Source organism: Nansenia antarctica (assembly GCF_963989245.1).
Source record: "Nansenia antarctica genome assembly, chromosome: 19".
NCBI classification, from domain to species: Eukaryota; Metazoa; Chordata; class Actinopteri; order Argentiniformes; family Microstomatidae; genus Nansenia; species Nansenia antarctica.
The window spans coordinates 15,372,949-15,387,806 of record NC_137692.1 but is presented as its reverse complement, the minus strand read 5'-3'; positions in this window follow the sequence as shown (position 1 = coordinate 15,387,806).

Genomic DNA, 14,858 nt, shown 5'->3' with positions numbered 1-14,858 from the left:
GATAATGAACTTGTCAAGTCATAGTCTTAAACAATGAAAAGGTACAAGTATTATCATGGATGAAAGTCACAATTGAACAGCGGAACAAATCCCAGACTTTGCGTTTAATATGGTAGTACAGGAGGAGAGTATAGGTCATGTACATGTAAACCTGTAATCGCAGCAACTCAAACCTGGCCCGTGTGGTGGTGAACTAAGTAAAGTAAATGATTTACTATCTTAGCGAATCACAGGCCGTCCAGGCCCTGAACACAGCAAAGACCTAAGTTCTGGGCCCTGGACAGTCTGGACGGATTGATGGCAGCTGCTGGACTGAAGAAAAGAAAATCAGGTGTAGTGCTGAGGCACAAACATGTACATTTCAAGCCTGCAAACTGCGACACTTTAAATAAATGTGGAATAATACTATTGTGCAATATGACAACCCTAGTCGTCTGTCTGTACAGTATAGTACAGTGGATAGTGTACATAGCCTTTATTTATGTAAACCAGCTCCTTCCCTACTTGTGATTTTTTTTCTAAAAGTGTTTTTTGTTTTCCTTTCCTAACACCAGGGGAGCCACCCCTCCTAAATGTCGTTGTTTGGTACCTGTACTGTAGCAATGACAATAAAGTCCATTCATTCATTCATTCATTCATAAAGTCCATTCATTCATTCATTCATTCATTCATTCACACGACTGAAATCTCAATGTTGCAACTGATGAGCTAATACAGGGTGAACATGAACAGAGGAGACAATATTATGGGGATGTGCTGTGAGAGACGATTGATGAGAGGATAAGCCAATGGCTATGCATCAGGGGTTCTCTAGATCTTTGTATTGGGTAACAAAGGCCAGGTTTGATGCATCGGTCCACCAGACCTTCCCAGGAGTGGGCAAAAGTGCCTGGTGAATGAGAATATGGCCAGACTAAAACTGAAACTTAGGCATGTCCATTTTAAAAGTTTTTAATCAGTTGAATTAATTGGCGATTGATCTGAGGACTGAACATTTAACAACATGTAGCTCATTTTAACCTTCATTACTTCAAATTGCATCTCATTCGCTGTATAAACAACAGAGACCACATGTGATACGGTCTGGTGAAAAGGGCCGCATGTTGGCAATTCTCAAGTTGCACAAAGAAATTTTTTTCCCAGTTTTCTTTTCAGTTTTCCTTTTTTTTTTGCATATAGGAAAGTTGAAGTGTTGAAGTGTCCACTCGATATAAAACAAACAACAGTTTTAGGATCACTACATATTTATAATTTGGGAATTGCATTCACTCTCTTGTCTGCCATAGGCTACTGGTAAGTGATACATGGCTTGTAAACAAACTTACGGACGTGTTCAAAAGCAAGGACCGTGTGATCATATGATTATGTGTAATTATGTGTTTTGAATGAATGAATGAATGAATGGTCTTTATTGTCATTGCTATAGTACAGGTACCAAACAACGACATTTAGGAGGGGTGGCTCCCCTGGTGCTAGGAAAGAAAAAAAAAGAAAAAAAACAAGAAGGGAAAGGAGCTGGTTTACATAAATAAAGGCGATGTACACTATCCACTATACTATACTGTACAGATAGACGACTAGGGTTGTCATATTGCACATAGCATATTGTCATATTGCACATAGCATGTTGATGTTCTATCAGTATGTTGTTGTTAGATGTTCGTAGCGAAGTTCCTATTCAGCACTAGCTATTAGCAACTGTTTTTCCTGTGTATTGATTCAGAGCATGTTTCTCTGAAGATTTCAATGTATGATAAATCTGCTTTCATAATCTGGAAAAAGCTGAAAAATGACTATGAGGACTTGAAGACGTTTTAACCAGACCGTAATATACTAATACGATCTAATACTTTACATAAACAATCCTAAATGAAAAGTCACACATAGTTTAACTCTTTTCTCTTTCTCCATCTCTCTCTATCTCTCTCCACTCACCTTTTTCTCATTATCCCACTCTCTCGCTCCCCCGCTACCAGTGAGAGCCGAGAGCAATGGGCAATAACACAGCACAGTGTTAGCGAGTTAGTGCTACCTGCTATGCTAATATCATTAATCAATAGTGTCGAGATTGGGTTTGCAGTGATTCGAAGAATCCAATGGTCCCAGCGGTGCAAAGGTTTTTTCTCTCTCAACTAAAACCTCATTTGCAAAGGCCCCAAGATGGCCACCTTAATGACGGCCAGAGAAGTTTTTCCAACAAATTTCATGGGGCATGATCCAAAGATAATAGGTTTTCAGCCCCAATGACAATCCAATTACTATGCCAATCAAAGCCAACGGCAAGCCATCTAATTATCTAGTCTGACTGTCAGTTAAATGCTAACATAGCAGTTTTTTTTGCTTGAAATTAATCATATTTTGGAGGTGAGGTAAATTCTCCCATCCATGCCAAGGGAAAACTAAGTCACACTGGCTTACGAACCAAGTAGTATTTGTTGGTGTTTTATACGTATGACACAAATTCCAGTTTTATCATATGCAATCATGAAATCTGTATAAAAAAAAAAAGGAGCTGTACCTTTCAGCTTTGGTTTACGCATATGTTATATCTGGTTCATTATTTTGCTCTCTAGATATATTTCTAGTAATGACGGTGAAAGGAAAGCTTTTGCTGGATTGAGGAGCATTGCATTTACTTCCCCATGTCTCTCCTGGCTTGGATTTAAAGGAGCTAACTTTGTCATGGAAAGCCTAAAAAGCTATATATATATATATATATATATATATATATATAGTATATTCAAATTCACACATACCACACCTAACAAGTTCACGTAAACAAGTGGTGAAGATGGGCTCAAAGACCTCCACCCCTCTGACCATCAAGGTTGTGTCCTAAACCCCCTCCTCTACTCCCTGTACATCCACGACTGCGTGGCCACTCACAGCTCCGACACGGTGATCAAGTTTGCAGACGGTGATTGGCCTGATCGACGACGGCGACGAGAAGGCCTACAGGAGTGAGGTCGACCACCTGGCTCAGTACAGCCAGGTCAATAACCTTACTCTCAATGCCAACAAGACCTTCACGAAGAAGAGGTAGGCACAAGAGCCCATCACCATCAACGGGTCTGCTGTGGAGTGGGTCAACAGCTTCAATTTCCTGTGGGTTCACATCACCAATGACCTCACCTGGGATGTACACACCAACCAGGTGGTGAAAAAAAGCACAAGGTCGCCTCTTCCATTTCAGGCGGCTGAAAAGTTCAGCTTAGGACCTAAGATCCTTGGGGCCTTCTTCAGAGGCACTACAGAGAGCATCCTGACGGGATGCGTCACTGCCTGGTACGGGAACAGCACTGCCCAAAACCCGCCAAGCGCTATAAAGGGTAGTACGGACAGCTGAGAAGATCAGCAGATGTGAGCTTGCCTCCATCCACCACGACACCTACAAGTGTGTCAGAAAGGCCCTCAGGATTATTAGGGATACCAGCCACCCCCAATCAGAAACTGTTAGCGCTATTGCCGTTGGGGAAACAGTACCAAAACCACGGGGCTCGAACCCAGAGGCTGTCAAACAGCTATTTCCCCCAAGCAATCAGGGGGAATACACTGGAGAAATACACTGGAAGAATACAAAAGTCTGCCACCCCCTAACCAGCCCCATGCACACTACAAAAGTGTTTATAAAATTATAACTACTTCACAATACTAGATTACTTGTATACCATTGGACTAACTTACTAGCGTAGTGTATTGTATTATATTGCATTTCATATCATTGTACTTTACACAGCATTTTTGCATTATTAAAACCATTGTTTATGAATGTAGGGTTACTTATTTAACTTACGTTACTAATTATTATTGTGTTTTTTTTATATCTGAATGCTGCAATGTCAATGTTGAGGAACCAAAGCCAAATAAATGTACTCTTGTGTACAGTAAGACATAAAAGCAATTCTAATTCTAATTCTGATTCTGATATACGTACAATCATACTTGCAAAAACCAGACACATGGAAACACACACACATGCAGACACAAACACGCATACATACACACACACAATAGGCACATTCAAACTTGCGGGCATACACGTTACACACACACACACACACACACACACACACACACACACACACACACACACACACACACACACACACAAATAGACACATTCAAAACAAGCACACAAATACACAGAGCGCACACACACACTTACAAAAAAAAAAAAAAAGAAGCAGCATCAATAACACAAATGATTAAACATTCATGGCCTTTTCAGTGGAACATCTGCTCTATTTGGGGCTGTAGCCTGGGGGACTGGGCGAATCAAGAGGATTTCTCCCTGAGAAGCTCAAGAAAGCAATAAGATGGCGAGAAGACAGCAGGAAATTTACACACACAAACACTCTCTTACACACATACAAACAGTAAACACACACACACACACACACACACAAACAAGCACACAGAAATACAACCTTGCACACACAGACAGACACTCACACACACACAGAGATTTAGAGTACACAGGCACACACTGACATCACACTCACTTACACACACACACACACACACACACACACACACACACAGTCTGAACACCACCAATAGATAACAGTACACCCTCAAAAACAAACAAACGCACACACGTAGATACTCAGTCTGAAAGCCATCAAGGCCCGAACTGATGACGATGTCTGACCATAACAACTAAAGCCCTGTGGTTGTAACTTCTGCTATTTCACTTATCTTCGATGTTTAACACGTGTCTTGAACGTCCTTATCTAACATGTTCATGTCTCACTGAAGTGTGTCTACATACTCTTGATTGTTAAGCTTCCCTTACATGAGACACGTGTCTATCACTTGCCACGGTTCGCGCTGAAGTTCATTCGAGTCAATTGGGGTATTGAACTGCACTATTTTTAAATTCAACGTCAAATCCAACAGATCAGGAGCTGAACTACAGCTGACCCGAACTCTGACACAAGCAGCCGAGGGAGTTATCCTGGGTTATCCCTCAGTTGAACTCATTAGCCTGTTTTCCACTGCTGAGCCAAGTCAGGTCACATTAAATGTGGCCCCGAGGCTGTCAACTTCTGTGCCTAATTCAAGTTCAAGCCCTGAACCGTTTTCAACCGGCCAGGGCTTTGTTGGTGAAACATAAAACACATACAACTGTACTATATCCAAAAACGATGTCACGGTTCATCACGTCTTAGTCCATAGTCAACTGCCTCGTTTCTTTTTTGCTTTGTTTGTTTTTTAATTTGATTGTTTTCCAATTCTGTCGCACTTGATCCTCGCTGCAGCCCCTTTCCGAGCATGGCTTGATGAGATGGCTCAGGAGGTAGAGCCGTTATCTAATGATCGTTCGGCGGTTCGATTCCCGGTTGGCCGTGTGTCGAGGTGTCCTTGGGCAAGACACTGAACCCCAAATTGCTCCCGATGAGTTGGCCGGCGCCTTGCATGGTAGCTTGCCACCATTGGTGTGTGAATGTGTGTGTGAATGGGTGAATAAGAGGCCGTTGTAAAGCGCTTTGGAATAATAATGTGCAGTCCTTTCGCCATGAGAGATCTAGGGAGTTGACCAGGCCATGGGCACCATGTTCAAGAGTTGATCAAGAGTTACGGTGGAAAATAACAAGCAAGCATAGGCTCACCTCTAGATGGCTCAACATTGGAAAACTCCGAGACCTCAAAAGATTCATCATCCTGGATTCATCTTACCAAGCCCTAACATGACCTCTCCCCCTCCACACACATTGACTGAATGGACAAGAATAACCAAACACCTATGAAGGATTGAACCTGTCTTCTCTGCTTTACATAGCTCTTGAGCATCAAGCTGAACTCAACAGTCAGGCCTCACAACATCCAATAATAGTCTTGATCACTGTACACAGGGTCTGCTGTACAACTAGGCCTAGGGGAAGGAAAAGCCTTTATTTATGTAAACCAGCTCCTTTCCCTTCTTGTTTTTTCTTTCCTAGCACCAGGGGAGCCCCCCCTCCCAAATTTCGTTGTTTGGTACCTGTACTATAGCAATGACAATAAAGACCATTCATTCATTCATTCATTCATTCATCATTCATTCAAAAGGTGAATGCAGTGAGAACACGTATCAATGCAAAAACAGAGTAAGAATGTCTTGGCCTGGCTTAATGTCTAGTACTAAAATCCCATTGAGGTTCTCACCATGGTAATTTGTACCACGGTGAATGACTCTGCCCCCTAATCACTACACCCTGCTTATCCCCTGAGTTACGACCATGAGGCACGCAGGCACCACGGGAAACAGTCCTATGAGTTATATCAATTCATAAAGTTGCTCATGTCCAGATTTCATTAGCTGCACATTAGCAGCACTTTATGTTTATTACCTGCGTGACATAATCTATAAATAACTGCTCTAGCGAGCGCGGTTGCCTGGCTGGACATTGGACTATAATGGTAAAGGGATCCATCATTAAAACTGACAATGGGTAATAGGAAGCCCTGGGTCAATGGCTACAAATTATCGCAGCACAATTACATCCCATAATTCTGTGTGTCCGGGGCGTGGGACGTCACAAGGTTCCATTCGTTACCATGGAGATTTTATTTGAAATCTAACTTCCAAAATACCCCACGTGGAATATGCTAACTGCATAGATCACCTGGGGGGTATCACATGACGGTATCACACTATTATTATTTTTTATCAAGTGGCCATTTTACAATCAAGTAAAACAATAAATATTATGTTACAATGATACTTCCTGGTGTCAGGGATCCAGTGATGTGTCAAATCTATCATAATGCCTTATTTTGTCAAAGATTCCCTCTTAATACAACGCTCTATCGTATTTAACAGAGAAGATCATGTCTATTGTATTTCTGTTTTCTACCAGGTATACTGTAGAAGAGCAGCTGTCGTGCCAAATACCGTCCGGGTGCCAACATGTGTCTGGGTGATGCAATCAGGTTTTTCAAATGCCATGACGCGTTTGTTGCTCTGCCAACACTAGCATTCCGGCATGCTCATTTCACAAGTAATTTGCTACGCTAACGTTACCGAGTTGGCTAGTTTAGCAAACAAACCCACATCACATTAGTCAAAGTAGTGATAAATATAACTCCATAACTGGATACTACTTTGTTTCCAATCATAGCTAGCTAGCTAGCTCACTTATTTACTTATGATCTAGCAGCATGCCAGTCATTTCTTTAACCTTTGCACTACTGATGTTTACAATACTAACTTTGCACATACTGTATATTGCACATTGCACATACCTCTTTGATATAGCCTCTTTTATACATCTGTACATTGCATACTGTACATAAGCTACCTTAACTGTACATAGTTCATAACTGTATCACTAAACTACCGTACATGCCTTACTGTACCCATCACTATCATTGTCATGTTTTTTATATCATGGTTTTTTATATCATGTTCTTATATCACTATTTGCACTTCTGGTTAGATGCTAAACTGTATTTCATTGTCTAGTAGCCTACTTGCAATGACAATAAACTTGAATCTAATCTACTCTAATCTAATCTAATCTAATTTGACTGTCCCAAATGTACATTTGATAAGTAAGTAAGTAAGTAAGTAAGTAAGCTAGCTAGCTATGATTGGAAACAAAGTAGTAACCAGTTAAGGAATTGTATTTCTCACTACTTTGACTGATGTGACGTGGGTTTGTGCTACATCAGTTAACTAGCCAACTCGATAACATTAGCATAACGTGGAGAAACAATGAGCGGTAGAGTTTACTCAGGTCCGGAATGCTTGCGCCGGCATAGCAATGAACGCATAATGGCGCTCGGCAGACATGAATGCATCGATCGGACAAACTTTGGCACCCGACACTGTCTGGTATAACACAGCCAATGAGGATGAGGTCATAATCGGGAGGTACATGAGAAAGCCAATCTGCGCACGCGCACGCACACACACACACACACACACACACACACACACACACACACACACACACACACACACACTCACACTCACACTCACACTCACACTCACACTCACACTCACACTCACACTCACACTCACACTCACACTCACACTCACACTCACACTCACACTCACACTCACACTCACACTCACACACACACACACACAGTCAGCAAGGGGCCTGTGATGTCATCAACTCCCTCTCGCTGTGCCTGTGCCCAAGAATTAACAGCTTTACAGTGAGACTCATTCCCCTATACACTCTTGTCCCCTGCTCTCTAAATATTAGTTTAATCGCCAATGCATACTGTCGCTTCAGGGAGAGAGAGAGAGACGGGAGGGTGGGGGGGGCGGGGGGGGAATAAGCCAAGGGGCTAAGCTAACAGAAATTAATAACCTTGATGGAGATCTGCCTGTTTAGCATAATTTCAGTGGAAGTACCCTGACCCTCAAATGATACTCTTTATCTTGATTATTTTCACCAATGTGAAATAATATCGCTCTGTTTACTACGGCTGGGTCTGTCCTTCCGCATGCGTCTGTCCCAATGAATGTGTGTGTTTGTGTGTGTGTGTGTGTGTGTGTGTGTGTGTGTGTGCGCATGTGCATGTGCATGTGCGTGTGCGTGTGGGAGTGTGTGTGTGAAAGAGAGGGAGGGAAAGAGAGAGAGAGAGTATAATATAATATCCATAATTTTAACTTGAAGTGTAGACAAAGTATGCAGAACTCGAACAAAACACAAAGAAACACACACATACACACACACACACACACGCACACACACACACACACACACACACACACACACACACACTCGCTAAAGTTGTAAAATGGCTCATCAGAGGTGTTGGCCCCCAGGAGCTTTTCACAGAGTTCCGGGGCGGTGTGGAGAGAGAGAGAGAGATTGAAGAGTGAATGTTAACTGCAATGGTAACCAACGGTAACCAACCCCGGGGGACTGGGCACTCCGCCGGGCTCACCTCAGAACAGCTGGCTGTTAAACGACCAGGCAAAGAGATGTGCATAAATAAAGGAAGAAATTAAAACAAGTGCACTAATGACGGTACCGGGGGTTTATCTTCCCCCTCTTCGATGCACCTCAGATAGATACTGTAGAAAGATGGACAGACAGACAGACAAACACCTGCCAAAATTGATTGAGAAACAGAAAGAAAAAATGTTGATGGAGTGTGTGCTTGCATGCGAGATAGATAGAGTGAGTGAGTGAGCACGCAAGCATGTGCAGGGCTCGACAACACGTTTACCTTTAGACACCTATATGTCATGGGTTACGGTAGTCAAACCCAGTGATTGGCCAATACTATTGACCTTGGAAAACAATTAGTTTAAAGGGACACTTGTCAAATGTCTTTTTGTTTTTCTTTCCGTTTACGTCATTATGTGTTACATCACATTATTACACTACCAGTCAAACGTTTGGACACACTTCCCCATCCAATTGAATTGAGTGGATATTCTATTTTTAATCTAGGATCCCAGAATCTCACCTTTGAATGGAGATTCTGGGGGCGAAGGAAATACATAGTGGGGAGAGAAGTTGGCAGCAATTCTACACCCCCTAAATAGTCACTTGCAATGACCCTCGTCTCGCAACTCCCTCTCATCCCTGCATAACACTGGGTGTGCCAACGTTGCATGTCTCTTGAATCCTATTGTATTGAAAAACAGCTCTAATGTTGAGCTATATGCAAGACAACAACAACAATAACACAATCCATTAATCTGTTCCATGTAATCAAGTGTTATTTTCTTCAGTTGTTTGTCGAGAATCCAATAGGGAAGACTATTCTTTCACGTTTCTCTATATTTCACACTAATGCCCATGTGTCGTCATTTAACAAAGTTCTTGCTCTCTTTGATATAAGGGAGTGAGTTGATGTGATTAAATATGCATTATGCCATGAGTAAATTAGTCACTGATTAAAAGACCAGCTGATAATACATACATTTCATTAGGGATAAAGTTACTACACTTGCAATTAGTTTCTCGACACTAATAGTTTCTCGACACTACCAAGGGTGTCAGTAGAAAGGATTGCAGGATATCCTTTACAGAAATAATAATAATTTAAAAAAAGACCTCACGGAATGAGTACAGCTATAAAGACTTAAACCGTATACATAGATATTATTACTGGGTTGCAACCATGGACAACCATAGTAAATGGACTGACTTATATAGCGCCTTATTCCAAAGCACTTTACAATGGCCTCTCATTCACCCATTCCCACACACATTCCCACACCAATGGCGGCAAGCTACCATGTAAGGCTCCGGCCCCGCTCATTGGGAGCAATTTGGGTTTAAGTGTCTTGCCCAAGGACACTTCGACATGCGGGCAACCGGGGTTCGATCCGCCGATCTGCCGACCATTAGACGCCAGCCCGACCTCCTGCGCCACAGCCTCCCCACGAGTGGACACCGGAGAAAAGTGTAAACACTGAAATCCGCTAATTATCATAAAATGCCATTCACCAAATACAGGTGCCTAAACCCAGCTCTTCATCACTAGCACCCTATAGTGCATCACTATAGAGAATATTGGGTTTGTATACCATAGCATTGAAAGGTGAGGCGCCGACTGTATGCCGACTGTATGCCCATGCAATTTGGGTCATTGGGTCCCTATGTTAGTGCTTTCTGGTGTACTGGTGAACAATGCTGTCTTAATAAAGTAACAAACTATAATGTACTATAGATACCAGGGACACGGTCAATTCCAATTACATTTCTACTTTATAACTAACGTTATAGCAGAATTAAATTCAGGCGGTGAAATTAACATTACATATTCAATTCCAGTTTATGCCTGAACAGACTGGATTTAAATGGAATTTACCCTCAACCCGTACCATTGTATAACCTACTCATTTCTGATCCAAGACATTGTCTATCTGTTGTAAAGACTAAAGTAAAGACATTAAAGAGAGGACATGAATTAACACTAATTGTCTTTAGACTCTATTAAACAGCAAAGTGTTCAAATGAGAACCACTCAGGTAGAAATGACCCAAAATGTCAATTAGCAAATTATCATTAGGTTTACCATTCAAATTACCATTCGTTTTTTACCTTTAAAATGATGGTTGGTCTCCCTGTAAAAAAGAAAGGATTTTTTTTTCCTTTTTGTGTAACAGTCTGACATCTCTCCATTTAGACTATTATGAAGTGATTTTTGAGGTATTATATTCATGAGGGGTTTCAGTAATTGGATTAAATTGGTTCCAGAATGTAGCAATTTATATTATAATATCCCATTACTTCTAATACTGTTCTTAATTAATTAGGCTGTTTTTTTTTTCTTCTTCTTCTCTTGAGCCCAGTTTGAGTTGCTTTATGTGTCTCTCAATGAAGTGCTGGTCACACACAACTTGACTGTAAATACTCACAGACACACACACACAGAGACACAGACAGAGACACACAGACAGACACACACACACTCACACACACACACACACACACACACACACACACACACACACTCTCTCTCTCTCTCTCTCTCTCTCTCTCTCTCTCTCTGTGTTAAGGTGAGACAGACTGTGTACGTCTTATTTCTCTACTCACAGTTAACTGTATTAACATCCTGAGAACATGTCAAGGACAGGTTTTATTGTTTCACTGCATAAGTTCTGTGTGTGTGTGTGTGTGTGTGTGTGTGTGTGCGTGTGCGCGCGTATGCGTGTGTGCATACTTTTAGAGTTCTAGAGTGTCATGGGAGTTTGTGGGTAGAAGCAGCGTGTGTGTGGGTGGGTGAAATGAAAGGCCCAAACCGAGCGAAGTTCAATATCATCATCACCTGTCACTCTTCTATTTCCTTTGTCTGATTCAGTCTTGATCTGGGAAAGTAATTCTCCTTTGTCCATAACAAATTAATATCGTTTTCAAGACAATTTCCATATGCAAATATGATTTAATCAAGTAAATGAAATAATTTCTCTCAAATGTGGAGAGCTGCAGGCTAAAAGTGTGTGTGTGTGGGTGGGTGTAAGAGAGTGTGTGAGAGTGTGCTATCCTGTGTTTGCATGTGTGTGTGTCTTCATATTCAGAATGTTTATCAGGCTAAGAAGAATCAAAGTGTACAAAGGCAAGATTTTCCCATCAAGACGTTTCTTATACAGTACATACATAAAATGGACATGCCAATGTGTATCATTCACACACATATCAATCACTTTATTTTCAAATGTACTGCTCGTGAATAATTACCCAAAGCCTTTACCCCCTTCAGCCATCAAAGTTGCCACCTCAGACACACACATAATATGTATTCATCACAATGATGCAGACACTGTAACAAAGACACTGTGTTGTTTCGATACTGGGGACAGTCTATGGCATATGACTCTCTCTCTCTCTCTCTCTCTCTCTCTCTCTCTCTCTCTCTCTCTCTCTCTCTCTCTCTCTCTCTCTCTCTCTCTCTCTCTCTCTCTCTCTCTCTCTCTCTCTCTCTCTCTCTCTCTCTCTCTCTCTCTCTCTCTCTCTCTCTCTCTCTCTCTCTCTCTCTCTCTCTCTCTCTCTCTCTCTCTCTCTCTCTCTCTCTCTCTCTCTCTCTCTCTCTCTCTCTCTCTCTCTCTCCTCTCTCTCTCTCTCTCTCTGTGTGGAAGACACAGTCATATTTTCATATAGAGGCATGTCATGTTTCACCATGAATAATGTGGTGCTATTCTCAGGGTTTGTGTCTATTGCTAGTCTGCCAGGCGGAGCAGTGTGAGGTTCTCACCAGCGTCATCTACAGTGGTTCAGTGGGACAGAACACAGTGGCTCTGACAACATTCTACTAATACAATATGATCCTTCATGTTGTAAATCGTTCAGTGGGGTATTTCTTTATCATTACAATTTCATCCCCAAATTTTTTTCTATCCTAATGCGGTGATAAGCACAGAGTTGTTGACAAATCGATGACACTGTCTTGCAGCAACTTTTGAGGACGCACACGTTGTTTCTGTGGTTATTGAAATTAGTTCAATTCGCTTTTTGTGACCCACAAAACCAATTAGGTTTTTGTGCAAACTCTTTGTCTTTGTGAGAAATCTTTGAAAAAGAATCATAATTCTAACACAGCTATAGTGAAGAGAGATTAGAGTGGAGATGGATAAATGGAAATACATCACATGAAAAGTAAACACTCGAACGCCTGAACCCTGCGTTGCCTGTGATGCTTAGCTATGGTTATGACAGAGAGTGGAGGATATAATTCAACATTACATGAGGTCAAACACTCACACTTATAGCCATGACATAACCATGGTAGGAATTAGAATTTGATCTTGTCAATTAAAAAGCATGAAATGCAACGATGGCAGCTCAACAGTTTTTTTATAGACCCCAAAGACATGAGTGGAAGTGGCTGAGATAATCAATTAACAGCGTGTGCATGTGTATATCTGATTGAGTACATGGTATGTATACGAGGATTTGGGAAAGACACCAGCGAAAGATGCCATATGTTTTATGTAAATAAGAGCAATTCAGAAGTCTTCATCTTGTGAGGATTCTTGGCCCATATTATGTCTCAAATGCCAATGATTCTGGGGATAAAACAGGTTATGATGAAAACCATCTTGATGTGGTTTTACAGAAGATGTGTTATCGCAGATGTTTCTGTGAAGAACTGAACATATGGATCAACAAACAATATATTTTCCTGTCAGCAACAAAAACCCACTACTATAGTATTTACACGCCAGTCATCCGCTGTCCGATTGAGGCGTGGTCTCCGTACTGTTTTAGTGCACAGCCGTGAGGTGCTTGTCTATGAAACGCTTCTCAGCTTGAGGCTCTCTCAAATACAGAGCCACTGTGCAAAGACTACGTGGGGGAAGAGGCGAAGACACTTAACAGAAGAGAGGGGGAGAGACGCCCCCCGACGTTCCAGCCTCACACCGTTTCAACTTCTCCTGCTCAACAGTGGAGTAATGAAAATATCACTCATTTCATATATTCAGCTTACTTTGCTCCCTCCCTGCCTCCCTCCATTCATCATATTCATTTGATATTCAGAAATAAATGTACCAGAAAAAGAATAATGTGTCTCCTGTGCACACATGTTCATTACAGATACATTTACATGGGGGTTTGCGTTGGAGGTCTGTTCGGTATTTTTTTGAACATTTCGAAAGAAATGGTCTCTTCTATTCACATTAGTTCTATCAGCGAGCGATGATGAATGTCAGGATCTATCTTCTCTGTAAGCCATCGTTTAATGTAGAGGATTTGGCCACCACCTAATGACTAGTATAGTCCATGGAGCTATTTTTCTTTACATTATAACATTGTACCATAACTCTATCCATGACACATACTGTAGGACACTCTAAAAACAAAAACAACATGTTTCATTAGTGTGCAGAATGTATGATCTCTGTCTTTTGGTTAAAGAGGTAATCTGGGATTGGCACGGTACAGAAGTGTTTTGAAAACTTTTTTCATGAGCTTAATTCAACTGTCTTACCCATCCGAACCCGAATCGGAAAATATAAGCTTGTTTTACTCGACTGTTTGTAAACAATGTACTGTATTTGTAAACAAATGCTGTATAGCTTTCGCATCCACAGCTCTGTCTAGGAATTTGAGAGTCATTGCATTTCTCCAGCACCATCCCTCAGCTGTTTACCAAAAATGATTGACTTACTACTCCTGTCAGTTCTGTATGAGACAGCAATGTTGCTATTGTAACTAGCTACTGTTTGTGGTAGGCTACTATGGGTAAGCAGTGGAAATATTGAGTAGTTTCCAGAACCCCAACTCTGAGCACTCAACCGACTTCCTGACTGTCTGTGCACCTCAATGTGCACACTATGATCACCGCCGACTGCGACATACATATGTGACACATACAGTATAGCACCACTGACTGGGCAACATGCTGTGTTCTTTTTAGAGACGCACCATGGCACACAACAACACGCTCATTCAATAGAC